We start from the raw sequence: 16,893 nt of genomic DNA on the forward strand, positions 1-16,893 counted from the left end.
ACACACACACACATACATACATACATACATACACACACACACACACCACAGAAATGATAGAAACACTACAATGAATTTAAATATACAGTAGGTCTATCTATATTACAGCCTACACGCTGATTACGTTGTCACACTCTCATACTGTCTTAAAGGAGAAGGAATCTTTTCAATCATGCCCCAGAGTGTTAGCCTAGAAATCTAGACGCACCCTAGCGGCGGCAAATTAATTTGCTCAGCCTGTACGTCTAGGATCAAACCATAGGGATTTCTATTGGCTGAGGCCGTGGACCTCATCCAATCACAGCGCTATATTTTGTTAGAGAGTCTTAAGGCAGGCTTAACAGGATAACGACAGTCCTGCGACGGTGAACAACAAGGAAGGTGGCTATGGCGAACGAAGAGCCGTTGTTTGAATCAGCCTTGGCGTCAACTTTGGAGAAGTTGGACTTGTGCTTTTCTTTGAAAGTTGAGCAACACAATGCACTTAAGTCATTCCTTTCGAAGAAGGATGTATTTGCCGTTTTGCCGTCCGGATACGGATATGGTCGTAGCGCTGGCCTATTGCATGCCTAGGCAGTTTGAAAGACAATTCTCTGCCCGCCCCTTGGATTAAGCGAGGTGAATGGTTCGATGCCAGACTACATTTCAATGATATAGGATGGCCCGCCAGGCTACCAGAGTGTAGCACTGTAGTTGCCTGGCTGCTCTAGCTATTGGCTGCAGTAACATGAGCTTTTATTTTGTTCCCGGTGACCACGAGAAACAGAGATCTATGTGAAAAATGGCCAGAATTCTCCTTTTAACCGTCTTAGATGCTCTGTCATTAGATAGACTTTAAGCGACTACATCACCTTTGTCCAGAGCAACAGCCTGAAGAGGTTGCGACTGACTACTTTTAAAGGGGTCATAGAATGCAAAGCTGAGTTTACCTTGGCATAGTTGAATAATAAAGTTGGTGGGTAAAATGGACATACAGAGAAGCTCAAAATCCCATTGTCACCTAGCCTGACGAGCCAGACCCACATCAAGATGTAGGGTCTGGGGACTCACCATTCGCAGTGCTCTGTCTGAGGGGCGAGATAATCGGTTGTCTTTCAAATTCCCTCTGCGCGCAATAGGATAGCGCTACAACTCATGAGTCCCATGCGTTTTCCCACCAGCGGAGCTAGTTGGCTAGTTCAAACTTTTGCCAACTTAAAAAAAGCTCAACTTGTGTCACGCTGTTCGCCAACAGCAACATCCATCTTCTTTGTTTTCAAGTAGCAGGGAATTCACGCCGAACCGTTGCAACTCTGCCATCAATTATTATGCTAAGCCCTCCTACCGACTCTATACATGATGTGATTGGTCTTATTGAAGTTTAATTGTTTCCAGCTTGCAAGCCAATGGAGAGTTGCTAGACTGCCCTGGCAGCAAAATACATTTGCTGCCGCTAGGGTGCGTCTAGATTTCTAGGCTAATTGTCACCTCCTTTGTATGGAAAACTGGAAACTGCTGCTGTAAAACGGGCGAATCGCAACAAAGCTAATAGATAGAGACAACTCGATGGCTGCATCTTATTATGACCGCCGCTAGCATAGCTAGTGTAGTGGTCATATTGGTTTAGTCAGAGTTTTTTTTTCATCCAGATGTATTTTTTCTTCAGTAATTTGGTATCAATGATTCCCAGGACACAGAAAGACCAGGCTGCACGAAACTTGGTGGGCATGTAGCTCCAAAAGGATGACACAGAACAATTGATTTTCGTCTTGATCCGTCGCACCCCACACCGGACTGGACCCCCCGAAAGGAGGGTAGGGCAGACACAGTTTTCTGTGAATATCTCAAGAACTTTAGGGCCTAGGAGGATCACATTTTTTTTGTATGCTGGGCTCAAGGGACCATTTCAACCCACCCCATAACCACTCATTTACGGTATAGTGCCACATATTTAAAAATAAAAAAGCAAAACTGAGGCTTTGTACTCGCAGCTATCTTTGGCTGACGTGTTAAGAACTGCACAACATTTGACAACTACCCTCCATTGTTTTGAATGGACACCTCTCATGAATTCAGATATCTCTATGACAACCTAAGACTAGGAGGGTACTCAAAATAAAACAAAGTTTTAGCAATCGAGTTCCCTGTGTAGTTCCCTGTGAATTTTACACCCTGTGCAGTGGGTAGGGAGTAGGGACTTTATGGAGTTACATTTGTGCCTTTTTTATGAGCGAGCAGTAAAACAATTTGAGCGCAGAAAATGTTTTGAGCAAGCACACAAATTATCTTTTGAGGAAAAATGAAACTTGAGCACAAAAAAACATACAAATGTCTTTGCATGTTTGCTAAGATCAATATGTGCAACATCTGGAAAGCCTATCATAATTTACTGTCAGTGGGAAAGAAGGAAAATCGGTTCCTAATCGGCTGCTAATCGGTAACTATTTTATTGTAAATATCATTATTTCTGGATTAACGACAGTGTTACAATACAAAGTCTACTTAACGTTATATCTCGAGACATTGGGTGTTCCGTGATTCCCTTTGATAGACACTAATCTTTGATTCAAGGATTTTTATTTGTCACATGCATAGAGATACTGTTGTAAAACATGTAATGAAATGGCATTTAGCTGCTCAACTATCGTGTGCATAGGTGTCTATTTATAAGGATAAAGAAAAAGATTTAGAAGAATTTAATAAATAGATTCAGAGAAGAGGTTAAAAGTGCAGTGTGTGCGCAGTATGGCAAGTCTGTGTATAGTAGTTTCAAGAGTTTTATGTGTGTTCAGGATGCAGTTGGCTTGAGGAAAGAGACTCCTCTTCGGTCCCTCTGTTTTCATAGATGACTTGATGAACCTTATATGAAAAATAATTAATGAAAAAATAAAAAACTTGCTCAGGAAATGAACTGATTTGTAGGAGTACAAACATGTGTTATTGGCATAAGGCTGATAAACACTTTAAATGATGATTTGTATGATTGATCAGGAGTATGAAGGAATGAATGAATGAGTGATGTGCATTTAAAATCATCCTGATGGACTTCTTCGTATTGTAATCCTGACCATGTCAACATTGGGTGAAAAGAACACAGATATGGCAAGCCAGTTTAACGTGACGTGACTAAAGTAGCCTATTCTCGCAGTTGATAAGCAGCCGTTTTCCACACGCTAAAGTAACGCAGTACCTGCCATAATTCAGCCGCCAGTACAAAAATATATTGGCCATTGGTGCTTGGTGGGTGCTAATTTTGAGCCCTGACTCAGGACATGGAATTATCAAATGATCTTACTCTAGAAGGCACATCATCATAATTGCTAGTGCGTGAGGGGGCATCCAAGTAGGGCCTACTCTGGGCCCTATCATGACCGTCTAAAGCGCATCGTCACTCATCAAAAGCTTATTCAAATTTAGTAGGATGTCCAGTCCACATTGGGAGTGTTTTTGTTATCAAATGTCGAGCGCATGGCGCAACAAGGTGTTCCTATGTGTCTTAATCAGTCATGGGGGTGTGTTTGGGGCGTAACATCATTTTAAACCAATGAGAATGACATCTGTCATTCCCCTTAAGGAACAATGTCAAAGAATGCATCGGCATTCTGACAGTCAACGGCGCATTTGAAGGAGGTTGCTTGCAAGACCGTACGGAATAGTCATTCCACTAAACCATGCTTTACTAAAACCTAGCATAGCCATCATGCATTTGCACTCGTCTATTATTTGAACTCATTGGCAAAGTGAAACTAACTTCACCATGGTGTGTCAGTCAACGACAAGACAGTTATGCAGTACGTTACTTTCACTATTGACTGACAATGGGTTACCATCGAAAACATAGGCTGGAAAAAGCAACACTTACACTAATATTGCTCAAATGACTAAAATGAATAAAACATAATTTATTTAACTATTATGAATAAAACATAATTTATCCTCGTGACAGTGTGTCTTCAGCTGTATATATCTTGTGACAGTGCGTCTTCAGCTGTGCTCCATACGTGTCTCTCGCCTCTCCCCTAATCACTTTTAACCGTCATTACCAATTTGCAAATGATGGTGAATTACTCATCATGAGATGTACAGTATTTAGTAATATCTTTATTCTAACTATGTTTCCCATTGTAATTGTGCAATTTGTAATGTTTTGCATGGACGTGCGCTGGTGTGCGTTCATGGACGATAGAAGGATTGTACGTTGTGCACCCGGCAATATGACTGTTGACAATGCGCTCTTAAAATAACGTAGAAACAACTCGCCATAGACTTCTGACCAGGTGTACAATAGTGATTTTTAGACATTGCGCTAAGCCACTCCCTAAGTTGTTAATTGCCACACCCCTGGGCGCATTGTTTAAAAAATAAACATGCAAAATAAGGAATTAAACTTGGCGCCGGGTGGAAAACGAGTTTTACGCGCGCAAGGGTGCAAAATACAGCCCTCTATCTTTTTCCCTGTGCTAGGCAGCCAATAGGCCACTAGAGAGCACTGTAGAGACACTTTTTCACGCTGTCTGCTATTATTCATGAGTGTAACCAGGAGTGATAAGGCCTTGGCAAACTTGGCCTTCTGCTCATACGGTTGTGCATGCTCAACACGCACTCCTCACACGACGAGCATCCTATAGGCACACTCGATTTTTCAACATGTTTTAGCAAACAAAGTAAACGCATGCCTGCAACTAACCCTGTACTTGGCATGTGAATTTATTTGTCCAAATGCTACAAGAGTTTGAATTGTGTCCTTAATTGATTTGTGGTTATAGTTTGAATAAGCTCCTTGACCGGCAAGGCAAGGCAATATTATGTATATAGCACATTTTGTATCAAGGCAGTTCAATGTGCTTTACACCATCAGTAGAAATCAGCAAGCATCAGCAAATCGACAAACAATTAAAATACAGTAGAAGTCACAAGATCACAAGACTTATAAATCTTGGCGCTTATTGTCGTATATTAAACAAGCAAGCACACTGATATGCACTGGGTACAGGTTCTTATAGCTACAAGTTACAGGGCATATGGAAAGTATTCACAGGGCTTCACTTTTTCTGACTCATCTTAAAATGGATTCAATTTAGCCAACCAAGGCCCTTTGTCCCTGATTACTCAGTTTCACTCTGACATACACCATCAAAAGTGAGACCTTATATAAAGAGATGTGTGCCTTCCCTAATAACGTCCAGTGAATTCATTCATTCAGGTACAGGTGGACTCCAATCAAGTTGTAGAAGCATCTCAAGGACCATTGATAGAAGTAGGATGCACCAAGCGCCATAACAAAGGATCTGAATACTTATGTAAATGGAATATTTCAGTCATTTATTTTTATTTTTTAGTTTAAAGTTTTGCTTTGTGTTTTTAAAGCCCTAAATGAGGGGGCACCACAGTATAACTATGACCTTTTAAGTCCGTACTGTCCTTCTCATTTTGCCCTATACTAGTAGTAGTTTAGTAACCGTATCTTCTTTTATTCTATAATCATAATTAGTGTTATATTTTGTTTTTATTACAATATTTTATTTTTTTTTTAGTTTAAAGTTTTGCTTTGTGTTTTTAAAGCCCTAAATGAGGGGGCACCACAGTATAACTATGACCTTTTAAGTCCGTACTGTCCTTCTAGGTCACTAAGGTCTTCCTTGCAACATCTTCTTTCAGTCCCCAATGCAATCCTAAACACGAAGGTGAAAGCGGCTTTTTCTGTTGCTGCCCCTGGTTTTTAAACCTAAAATGAGGGGCACCACAAGTATAACTATGACCTTTTTAAGTCCATTACTGTCCTTCTAGGTCACTAAGGTCTTCCTTGCAACATCTTCTTTCAGTCCCCAATGCAATCCTAAACACGAAAGGTGAAACGGCTTTTTCTGTTGCTGCCCCTGGATTTTTTTTTTTAAATTTTTAGCACTATATTAACTGCCACCTTTAACCTTTAACCTTTAACCTTTAATTTCACTCTTTCCTATTTGTATTTGTTTTACATTTTGCCCTATACTAGTAGTAGTTTTAGTAACCGTATCTTCTTTTATTCTATAATCATAATTAGTTTATCATTATCATTAATATTTTTTTAGTTATATTTTTGTTTTTATTACAATATTTTATTTTATTTTTGTGAGCACCTTGGGTCAATTGTATTGCGTTTAAGTGCTATATAAACTAATGTGACTTGACTTATTTCAAATTTTTCATATTGCAGAAATGCAATTTGCACTACATAAGAATATATTGAATAGTGCAATGCCCCCCAGACTCTTATTTTTATCTCTTTGGGAGGGGGTCCAGGTCCCTAATCAGGGGGTCTGAGCCCTCCAAAACACCCCATAATTCCAACTATACCCCAAACCAAGTGCAAAAAGAGGGCCCAACCACCTGTGAGATGACTGACTGCTCATTATCATGGTGACCTTCTGACCCTGCTTCCCATTCCAACATACAAGAAAATGTTTTTCTGGTGTCTTGAGAGAGAAAACGGCGCACTGTTTGGACGTGGACAGTGACAAAGAAAAGTTGATTGGTTGCGTTTTTGGTTTCCGTGTGACTGGCTGGACTGTGCCTCTGCTGGTTCATGTGCGAAGTTTATTTATAGGATAAACCCTTTGAGATGGGCCAGCTCATTTGTAAGGGGGTTCTTTAACAAACACATGCAGGAAAAACAATACAATGAGCTTATGAGCTTAACTATCTGTGCAATCTATTCCATGACTGCTTCAAAGGACCTGTGGGAACGCTGGGATATCCATCATCATTCTCCCACTGTTCAATGGAAAACACATTTGTTTGACTCTTTGGTTTCATTTGAAATGATGTGTCAGTGCAAGACCATATGGGGCATGCCACGACGAAATAAAAAAAATGGGTTTCTTGGATATTTTCCAGCCCATATTCATAATCCACAGACCTTAGGGTTTAAAACAAGGGGTAATGTGTTCAATTTCGTTTAGCCAAAACAGAGATATTGGCCAAAATGTGAAGGCTATCCTCATCTCAGCAAAAAACAAGTTTTGAAAAAAATCAGTTTTAAAGTTCGAACTACACAGTGCAGCTTCTAAATGTTCCATTCATGCAGGCGGTAAAACTCGTGAGGCATTCATATAACTTGTGAGGTAGGCTAGCCTATAATGTTCGATCAACTTCTCAAGACGACAAGGACAAAAATAGCCTAATGTTTTGTTTTTAAATAGGCTGTAAACTCCAAAACAAATTGAATCGGACCAATTGGGGGCAATCTCCATGAGAAATCTGGGGGGTATTCCAAGTATGTGGTTTAGAGACAAACCTGGGTAAGTTAACTCAGAGTAAGTGGTAAACCTCCTACAACAAGAGTCCTATGGCATTGCTTTGTTAGGAGAATGAACCCATACAGCTCTTCTATTAGGAGGTTTACCCCTTACTCTGAGTTAACTTACCCTTTTTATCCAAACTTTAATGCGCAGCCTAGACATTTGGCCTTCAAAATCATATTTCTAGGGCGTTTCACAGAAAGATATGTAAATGAATGATATATAAGAGGTTAAGGCAGGGGTTCCCAACCTTTTTTGACAGGTGACCCAATTTAATGTCACAAAACGTTGGCGACCCCAATCATTCACAACATGTTGTGAGAGAGAACGCATCTCATCTGAGAGCTGTATTTTCCCCAAATGTCCTAGCAAGCTAATTTGTTTGTTTGACTAACTTACCTGGTTGTTTTGCGACTTTGATTGGAATGTTGATGAAGCATTATTACCCATGATGATCACATGTAGGATGTCTAAGTTTATTTTTTATATAGCTAAATTGTAATGAAGGATCCGATTAGATACTGAACTTGGATATCATTGGGGTTTTCATATTTTTTTTTATTAATTTGTATATTTTAATGTAATGTAGGCCTACAGGTCAATTGTAAGATACTCAATACTCAACTCAGTTAATGTCCCACATGGGGTCCCAACTCCAAGGTTGGGAAACGATGGGTTAAGGAATGTGTGTTCGTGGTGAAATTAGAAATTGATCTTGAATTTCCCCTGGTGATCAATAAATCTATCTATCTATCTAGAAAATACATATTTTAGTCATTTACTGTCAAATACATATTTTAGTCTCTGCATTAAAATTGCTGTATCTCGAAATGGATTTCTGCGACACTGGACTCATTTCGCCATGGCACGTCCCATATAGTGAAATTAAATCTGTGAGTGCAGACGTGTGATGACATGTCATGACCAGTAGATGGTGACAGAGCTCAGCTGATTCTTCTCTGGGTATGGAAATTGGCACACTTCTCCTTCAGACAATATTAGTTTTCATAACCCTATATCCTCAAATTGAGCATAAAATCTGTACCCTTGTGGGAAAAAGCTACAGTCACTGAAGAGCAGTGGAGCTGATCCAGAGGATAACTGTTTTCATGTCTCAATAGCCTCCAGTGCACACAGAGAGGGAGAAAAACACTTAAGTGCAGAAATGTTTCATCTGAAACCAATTACTCTGCCAATTATAGCAAGATCCCAAACAGTTACCTCACATCCAGGGCATCCTCAGGCTTAGTGTACAGGCTTGCATGCCTCAGCGTTCAGGGCCCTGACACCGGGACGTGGCTTGGGATTGGTTCTGCACAATAACATGACAATCAGGGAACGTTCAGCTCAGGACCGGTTCTGCACAAATGACATGGCAATCAGGGAACGTTCAGCTCAGGACCGGTTCTGCACAATAACATGACAATCAGGAAACGTTCAGCTCAGGACCGGTTCTGCACAATAACATTACAATCAGGGAACGTTCAGCTCAGGACCGGTTCTGCACAAATTACATCGCAATCAGGGAACGTTCAGCTCAGGACCGGTTCTGCACAGTGGGCATATCCATAATTTTATACGCTTGTAATTGCACATGGTTTTCCGTTATCAATGTAAATGGGTTTGTGATTGCTTGTGTAAATAGCCTTGGCTTTGTTTGAATTGGACCAATATATCAACAAAGGCCCGATACAGAACTGAGAGTGTTTAGAGACGTTTGTTATTAGTGCTATCGAAATAAGATATGGCAGCAACATAATCGCATGTTATGACTATATCGTTATCAGGGCTGGAGAGGTAGCTTGCAAACCTGGCCCCATTGATAAATGGGATGTTGTTTGAGGTTAATAAGCCACTGCAGCGAGAGAGGAGGCCAGATGGAAGACCTAATAAGCCTCGCACAGCTCCACACACACACACACACACACACACACACACACACACACTCACACATGCCCGACATCTGAAGACTCTTTCATCTCACAGGTCCGTTTGTATCGTTACCTGCCTTTGGGGGAATGAATCAATCTGAAGAACTGAACTGTCTGTTCTTTGGACACAAGCCCAAATATGGTCGTTAAAGCTCCTCTGATTCAACCACTTGAAGTCCTCGCTGATCTCTCTCCTCGTCTCCTCAAGACTGGGCTGGCCAATTGAAACTGAAATGCATTATTTGAAAGATAACCCCTTGAGATGCAGCATCTCATTTTCGTCTAAAAGACAACAACAGTACAAAACAAACAAACATACACACACACACAATAGCTCAATCAGTGGAGTGTTTCCCAAAAGCATCACTGTATAGCTGTATGGCTACCATCATTAAATTCTCTTTCTTTCTATCCTATTCTATTCTCTTTCTGTATCTCTCTTTTTCTCTCTCTCCCTCTCTCTTTTTTCTCTCTCTCTTTCTGTCTCTCTTTTCATAACCAGGCTGGTTGCTCAATGATGCTTTTAGGAAACACGGTCCAGGGCCTGTTTCCTCAGCAGGTGTGTGTGTGTGTGTGTAGCTTTGTCAGCAGAACATGGGACAGTGTGTATATGAGGGACAGTGTGTGTGCGAGGGGCTCGATGGTGTTTTATGCCCCCAACGTCGTCTTCCAGGCAGCACTGCCACCGCTGACTTGAAGGCACCTAATCCTAACCCCAACCCCAACCCCAACCCTAACCCTAACCATAGTGCCTTCCAGGCAGCGCTGCCTTGAAGACAATGTTGGGGGCATAAAACACCAAGAAACGTGCTAGGGACAGTGTGTGTGTGTGGGACAGTGTGTGTGTGTGGGACAGTGTGTGTGTGAGGGACAGTGTGTGTGTGTGAGACAGTGTGTGTGTGAGGGACAGTACTTCCTGTCTAAATCTCAGTGCTTCTTGGTCTTAATGTCAGTACTTCCTGATTCCCCAGAGGGAAGTCTTACTGTGTGTTACACATCGCTAACGCTAACACACACACACACACACAGACACACTATCCATGGTCACTTAGTGCACATACACACACAAATATAGACACACAGACTCACCATACACACACACCATCCATGGCCACACTCCACACACACACACACACACACACACAAACACCCCATCGATGGCCACACAGCGTACAGTAAGTTAGGAAAGGCAGAACTACACACACACACACACACACACACACACACACACACGGCCTGACTCCTCACTTTCTCTCTGAGTTTGCAGCTGGTGTAGAAACTGGCCTGACTGTGGAGTGTTGCAATACAAGACACAATGTGACAGGTAATGGATGTGCGGGTGAGGGTGAGGTTGAGCAGGAGTATGATGGGGGTAGAGCTGAGCTGTGCCGGGGGGTGGGGAGGACGTGTTGGGGCAAAACGTCCAACATGCCACAGAGTTCCTGATAAATACCCCCAGCCCAATCACTCTGCCTGTACTGAGCATGTCCAAACAGCCTCTAGTGTCCTAGAAATGTACAGATGGGCGGGGGCAGAGGCAGCTTACCTGAACAAGGAGATGCATTCTCCTTAACCCTTAAAGGTGTAGGTTTTTGAACGTTCTAAGTTCCGCAACAATTGAAGGTTCTAAAATTCTATGTTGAATTCAATGAACCCAGATATTCTTTAGAACGTTCATTTCTCAACATTCCTGTCACACCAGTGTGACGGTACTCCTTTAAGGGTTAAAATGGAGACCTTTTGAAATAAGATGCTCTGATGGGGGTCTGAAGAGACTGCATTCTAGTGTGTGTGTGTGTGTGTGGAGAACTTGTCTTTGTACCTTTTCCTTTACACACACCATCCCCCAATCAATTGAGCGCTTCATCTGGGGTGTAAGTCAAAGCAGCATCTTCACACCCTGAGCTTGGGCAGTTGTGTGTGTGTGTGTGTGTGTGTGTGTGTTTGTGTGTGTGTGTGTGTGTGTGTGTGTGTTTGTGTGTGTGTGTGTGTCAGTGAAAGCAGTATCTCCACACCCTATAAGCTGGGCTGAGAGATTTCTGATTCTGTGGTTTGGCGGGTACAGCTTAACACTCCTAGGTGTGTGTGTGTGTGTGCAGCAGGTATACTTTGAGCAACCTCGCTTGGCAGACAAGGCTGTCAAAGTTGCTTAAGACCATATTGATATTACAGAATAATTCCCCAGCCCAAACCTAACCCAGTGATGATGAATTATTCACATATCACACACTCATGCGTGCACACACATGCACTCTCTCTATCTCTCTTTCTCTCACAGACATATATACACACAGCGCAGACATTCCTCAATTTTTATTTTTCTCTGACAGACACAGACACACATACATAATCTCACACACACACACACACACACACTTCCTGCATTTTTCACCACTCTCTCTTCTCCTGTATGTGTGTGTGTGTTTTTGAGATAATTGTGGACATGGAATTATATTGGTCTTTGGCCTTACATCTATATTTACAGGGAGAGGGAGGGGGAGCTTAACAAACGTTTATTTAAACAGTATCAGGTGTTTAAATACTACAAAACAAAAACATTAACAAGTGTTACAGCCTCAAATAAACTCACAGAACAGTATCATATTTTAAAAACAAGCCTCAAATAAAATACACAGAGTCACAGAACAGTTTCATATTTTAAAAACAAGCCTCAAATAAAATACACAGTCACAGTTTCATATTTTAAAACCAACCTGAGAGAGAGAGAAGCTACTTTTAGACCTCCTCCTCCGCACTATATGTGGTTCTTTGTCAAACGGATGTCGGACCTTTCGGGTGATTCAGATATGATGCTCACATGCGGACATGATGCGGTCATATGTGTGAACGACACAGACGCACATGAACAGAATCTCTGTGTGGTTGAACAGGTTGAACGTCGTTGAACATGCACACAAACAGAATTATGTTTGGCGTTGGCATCAGCCTGCATGGGCCTGGTCGGCGTGGGCATCACAGCATGGGCCTGGTCGGCGTGGGCATCACTGCATGGGCCTGATTGGCGTGGGCATCAACATAGGGCATCACTGTATGGGTCTGGTCGGCGTGGGCATCACTGCATGGGTCTGGTCGGCGTGGGCATCAACACGGGCATCAGCCTGCATGGGTCTGGTCGGCGTGGGCATCACTGCATGGGCATCACTGCATGGGTCTGGTCGGCGTGGGCATCACTGCATGGGTGTGGTCGGCGTGGGCATCAACATGGGCATCAGCCTGCATGGGTCTGGTCGGCGTGGGCATCAACATGGGCATCACTGCATGGGTCTGGTCGGCGTGGGCATCACTGCATGGGTGTGGTCGGCGTGGGCATCAACATGGGCATCAGCCTGCATGGGTCTGGTCGGCGTGGGCATCAACATGGGCATCACTGCATGGGTCTGGTCGGCGTGGGCATCACTGCATGGGTGTGGTCAGCGTGGGCATCAACATGGGCATCAGCCTGCATGGGTCTGGTTGGCGTGGGCATCAACATGGGCATCAGCCTGCATGGGTCTGGTCGGCGTGGGCATCACTGCATGGGCCTGGTCGGCGTGGGCATCACTGCATGGGCATCACTGCATGGGTGTGGTCGGCGTGGGCAGGCATCTGGACTCATCAACAGCACCAGAACAAGGTCAGTAGCATTAAAAGATAGATGCTTTATTGATCCCCAAGGGGACATTCATTCTCCATTCTCCTTATTGAGAGTCAGTGTATGTCATCAAAATGAGTTTGAAGCTGTAAAACCTCAGATATCCACAGAAGAGGTGGTAAAGGTTTCTTATCTATATAAAGGTATCATGCTTGATCACCCTCAAGCACACTGTGGATTTTTTTATTTAATTCATATAGTATATTTAGTATTTAGTCTTGTTAGTTTTTCTTATATTCTACTGTCTCTATTGTACAGTGGAGTTGTGTTATATGTTTATACTTATATTTACCATTTCCAAGCCCGTGCATGTTGTGTGTGTGTGATGTCTGTATGCTACTGAGACCTTGAATTTCCCCTTGGGGATCAATAAAGTATCTATCTATCTATCTATCTATCTTATTGCTATAGGTAGGGGATCACCAGCACAACCAACACAACAGCCCTTGAAAGCATTTTGCTGGGGTTATCAAGCGGACACCTTCCTTCATCAGTGTGTTGTTGTTTTAAGCCCACAACACCTCCAGAGGGCTCAACAGTGGTGTCAGTCTGGCGTCCCAAAAACAAAAGATTCATGGCTCAACTTTTTGAGCAATGTTGATGGGGCAATGTTCCACATTATTGTGGTTCTGGCATGTTCCCATTAATTGGGCAACCGTTTTAATCTTTAATCAGTTTTAATCACCAGTAGGCAAATCGTCATGATCATCCAATCAGAATGAACAGGTTATGTGGTTGCCAAACAGCATTGCTCAAAAAGTTTCCCCTTGTCACACACACACACATCACACATAGATCCCTGTTTCTCGAGGCCATGAATACTGCCGGTACAAAAAAACAAAAACAATCAATTCTACCTAACTAGCTACAGTGCTACACTCTGGAGGCATGGTTATGGGGGCTCATGAACATGCCCCCAAAGTGTAGCTGCTCATGTTCATGCCCCCAAAGTGTAGCACTGTAGCTGCTCATGAACATGCCCCCAGAGTGTAGCACTGTAGCTGTTCATGAACATGCTCCCAGAGTGTAGCACTGTACTGCTCATGAACATACCCCCTGAGTGTAGCACTAGCTGCTAATGAACATGCCCCCAGAGTGTAGCACTGTAGCTGCTCATGAACATGCCCCCAGAGTGTAGCACTGTAGCTGTAGTTTAAGGTTATGAGCACATTATGAGCACATTATGAGCACATTATGAGCACTTATGAGCACATTATGAGCACATATGAGCACATTATGAGCACATTATGAGCACTCGGCGCTGGACTGTTTAGTCCACGCCGACTACTTGACTACCCACAAGCACAACACCCACCAGCTTCCAAGAGAATAGTTGAAGACGTGGTGAAGAAATGAATTAACTTACCAAAAAATTTATTGGTATTTGGTGTTGATACGATAACTTAGGCTACACATCGTGGACAGAAACATGTGGTGATATATCGCTCTTTGAGTTGTGAGTTGGAGCCCTTCTAGCCCTGATGGGGTCTCACTGGCACTGACCTTGGGAACGGGAGACATCTGCAGATCTAGCAGCAGAGAAACACCACAGAGGAAACAGATGTTCAGTCTGTAGCGGATCACGGCCTGACGGGGGTTGGAGGAGGGCCGGCTGTGGGCCAGAGCCAAACCAGATGTGGGCCAGAGCCAAACCAGGACCGGCCAATCAGCTGGCACTAGGGCAGGACCGGCCAATCAGCTGGCACCAGGGCAGGACCGGCCAATCAGCTGGCACCGGTGCAGGACCGGCCAATCAGCTGGCACCGGGGCAGGACCGGCCAATCAGCTGGCACCGGTGCAGACGATGGAGAGCGGCCTAATGATGTCATAAGCAACAGGATTACCCTGTGCTGTTGTTTGTCATAACATTGGAAGCTGGTCTGCCACATCAAGGTAATTATGAGCGTGTGTCAGTGTGTGTGTGTGTGTGTGTGAGAGAGAGAGAGAGAGAGAGAGAGAGAGAGAGAGAGAGAGAGAGAGAGAGAGAGAGAGAGAGAGAGAGACATGCCAGATGTGAAGAAGGCACGTAATGAGATCATGAGTACATGGTGTCTTCAGATGTTGAAACATATCTGTGTGTGTGTGTGTGTACATTCCTGCCACAAGCAGGGTTTTAACAGAAAGACATGTTTTATTGATTAACATTCCTGCCTTTAATTGTGCTGAACCCCAATGTGTATGCAGGCTGTGTGTGTGTGTACACATGCCTTGATTGTGTGTGTAATCATCGTGTGTGTGTGTGAGCTGAGTTCCCACCCAACATGAGAGTGATGACAGCACACACTGCAGTGCCTTCTATCCCAAATCCAACGGCTCCTCTCCTCCTGTCCTCTCCTCTCTTTCTCCTCTCCTCTCTCTCTCCTCTCCCCCTCTGTCCTCTCTTCTTTCTCCCTCCTCCCTCCTCTGTCCCTCTCCCTCTCTTTCTCCCTCTCCCTCCTGTCCCTCCCTCTCCTTTCTCCTCTCCTCTTTCTCCTCCTCTCCTCCCCTGTCCCTCTCTCTCTCTTTCTCCTCTCCCCCTGTCCCTCCCTCTCTTCTCCTCTCTCCTCTTCTCCTCCTCCTGTCCTCTCCCTCTCCTTTCTCCTCCTCCCCTGTCCCTCTTTCTCCTCTCTCCTCCTCTCTTTTCTCCTCCTCCTGTCCTCTCCTCTCTTTCTCCTCTCCTCTTCCCCCTGTCCTCTCCTCCTCCTCTCCTCCTGTCCTCTCCTCTCTTTCTCCTCTCCCCCTGTCCTCTCCTCTCTTTCTCCTCTCCTCTCTTTCTCCTCTCCTCCTGTCCTCTCCTCTCTTTCTCCTCTCCTCTCCCCCTGTCCCCTTCTCTCCCTCCTTCTCCCTCTCCTCTCCTCCTGTCCTCTCCTCTCTCTTTCTCCCTCTCCTCTCCCCTGTCCTCTCTTTCTCTCCTCTCTCCTCTTTCTCCCTCTCCCTCTCCCCCTGTCCCTCTCCCTCCTCTTTCTCCTCCCTCCTCTCTTTCTCCCTCCTCCTCTCTTTCTCCCTCCCTCCCTCCTTCTGTCCCTCCCTCTCTTTCTCCCTCCCTCTCCCCCTGTCCTCCCCTCTCTTTCTCCTTCCTCTCCCCCTGTCCTCTCCTCTCTTTCTCCTCCTCTCTTTCTCCTCTCCTCCTCTCTGTCCTCTCCTCTCTTTCTCCTCTCCTCTCCCCCTGTCCTCTCCTCTCTTTCTCCTCTCCTCTCTTTCCCCTCTCCTCTCTTTCTCCTCTCCCCCTGTCCTCTCCTCTCTTTCTCCTCTCCTCCTCTCTCTCCCTGTCCCTCCCTCTCTTTCTCCCTCTCCTCTCTTTCTCTCCCTCTCTCTGTCCTCTCCTCTCTTCCTCCTCTCCCCCTGTCCTCTCCTCTCTTTCTCCCCTTTTTTCCCTTTCCTCTTCTCATCCTCTCTTTTCTTCTCTCTCCTCTGCTCTTCTCTCTCCTCTGCTCTTCTCTCTGCTCTTTCTCTCCTCCCCTCTCTCTCCTCCTCCCTTTGTGGGAGGCAGTATGTGAAAATCGTCTCTTTAGAATCCCTAATTCAGCTCCAGCCGTTGTCTGCATTCCTACGAACAAACAAACAAGTAAACACACAAAGCCACGTACAATGTGAAACGACACATCAGCCCAGTGACGGGGGCTCTAGTTATCACGACGCCTCCTCACACAGATGTTCCATGACACACACACACTGACATCCAACGCTGCAAAACTAAACCAAGAGGACTGATTACAGGAGCTTCTGTGTGTCACAAACAGCTATCCAAACCATGCATTACTCTGTGCTCCACTAAAAATACACACACACACACACACAAACATACACACAGAGGAACAGATAACAATGGACTGCGCTGAGCTGTCAGGCATTCCCATTGTGTATGTGTGTGTGTGTGTGATTGGATGCTTGTGTGCTGTCCACATTGTGTCATTCTCAGGCCTGGTGGAAAACAACAGAGGGCATTATGGGTCAGGCGGGCGGTGACGGCCGTGCGGGCTAGTGTCCCCCCCAACACACACACACACACACAGTCCTACACCTCTGTTTACAGTTGCCCTCCGCCGTCACAGAAAAGACCTCTGAGGTCAGC

The sequence above is a fragment of the Alosa alosa genome, chromosome 10, assembly GCF_017589495.1.
Source record: "Alosa alosa isolate M-15738 ecotype Scorff River chromosome 10, AALO_Geno_1.1, whole genome shotgun sequence".
Lineage (NCBI taxonomy): Eukaryota > Metazoa > Chordata > Actinopteri > Clupeiformes > Clupeidae > Alosa > Alosa alosa.